Source organism: Anarrhichthys ocellatus, unplaced genomic scaffold, assembly GCF_004355925.1.
Source record: "Anarrhichthys ocellatus isolate YVR2014 unplaced genomic scaffold, GSC_Weel_1.0 scaffold28, whole genome shotgun sequence".
Lineage (NCBI taxonomy): Eukaryota > Metazoa > Chordata > Actinopteri > Perciformes > Anarhichadidae > Anarrhichthys > Anarrhichthys ocellatus.
The window spans coordinates 2,661,863-2,663,367 of record NW_022280058.1 but is presented as its reverse complement, the minus strand read 5'-3'; the positions used below and the strand labels follow the sequence as shown (position 1 = coordinate 2,663,367).

The 1,505-nt window shown below is 44.9% G+C and overlaps 1 protein-coding gene across 1 annotated transcript in view; it reads left to right on the top strand.

Annotated features, from left to right (window-relative positions):
• Window positions 1-878: 878 nt before the first annotated feature.
• The window catches only part of fat1a (FAT atypical cadherin 1a), a 73,657-nt gene continuing 73,030 nt past the window's right edge, over window positions 879-1,505 (top strand). The window contains exon 1 of the mRNA XM_031863358.1: window positions 879-1,226. The gene's annotated coding sequence lies outside the window, so the exon portion shown is untranslated. The remainder of the gene's footprint in view (window positions 1,227-1,505) is intronic.

The following is a 1,505-nucleotide window of genomic DNA, read 5'->3' as shown; positions in this document are numbered from 1 at the left end:
TGACACACAAGCTCAATCTTGCCTCCCTCCTTCCTTCACTCTCTCTCTCACACACACACACACACACATGCACACACACTAAACCCATAGGTCTCGTTCGTTTACTCAGCCTTTGGGCAAATGTGACTTTAATGAGCCAGTGCTGAATGGACATTAGGCAGAGATCCTCACGCTGGACCAGCAGCCCCTCTCTGCTCCGGCATTCTTTGGCAGCGACTTCACAGCATGGTGTCGAGTTTAGTTGTTTAACCACATGTTCCCAGGAAGCTGAACGGAGACGTTTGCCCCTCTGATGCATGCGTTCGCTGATCACTGTTAAAACTATAGCCGGGGGTTTCTTACAGGGCGCAGGGAACACATGTCCATAAACAGATTGAATATAGAAATCCATAACAAATAAAACATGAATAGAAATGGTTGCTTTGATTTTGGAGAGAGAAACACAAGCAACACACTAAGTTGTGCACGTGAGGAATGAGAGAGGCGTGTGACGTCAGAGCTGAAAGTGTAAGATCGTGGATGCCTTCAAGGAGATCTGATATGCTCCTACTTTCAAACTCTGGTTTTCTCAAATGACTTTGCTTTCAATAGATTTTTTTTTTTTTTAAATATCCCTGTTGCAAAATATATATTAATTGATGATTATTTTTTTTAAATGCATCAAACGAACCTATATGCTGACGGATGAAATATGCATCAGACCTACAATTCACGTTCATATTAATTCAACAGAATGAGTGGCATTTTTCTGGGTAACAAATATTTGGCTAATAATCAAAGACATCACTTTCCCCATCAGTTATGATATGTGACTTCCTTTCTCTCCGCCCCCCGAGTGCCTCCTTCACTTTTCCGAACGGGAGCACTGACGGCAAGAAAATCACGACTTTGCTCTTTCTTTACTGTCTTTTTTTTTTTTTTGCTTTGTCTTCTTGCGCGCTCATAGGGTTACAATATTCCCGATATCACCTGAAGGCAGCAACAGTATGCAACTCCACCTGATCCGGAGGAGAGGAACGAGGCAAACCGTAGCCTTCAGCTCTACGAAGTGCGATGACTCTGAGCGGACCGCAACAGAATCTGTGAAAACTGTGAGGGACTGAAGAGGAACACGGGTTCTCTCAAACAGAAGCCTGCCTCGTTCGATGCTCGTAAAAACAAAAAGCTGACAGGATTTATGTGAAGCGAAGTTTGGAGCGGCATCCGGCGATCACCCAGCCGGACTGGTGAGTAGCTTTGAGTGAAATCAAAAGAGATGGGCTCGTTGTTCTTGTTTCTAAATGAGGTTAAAATGACTCTTAAAAACTTTGCGCTCGACTCAGAGCATCTTTTAAAGGGCGTGGAAGAGGAGTGAGTGTTTCTGTCTGACTTGTGCCAAACAACCAAATGCACAAATACGCACGCTTAGCGCACTCGAACGCACCTGCACACACACTGACAAGCTCGCTCGCGGACACGCACACACACACACACACACACACACACACACACACACACACACACAC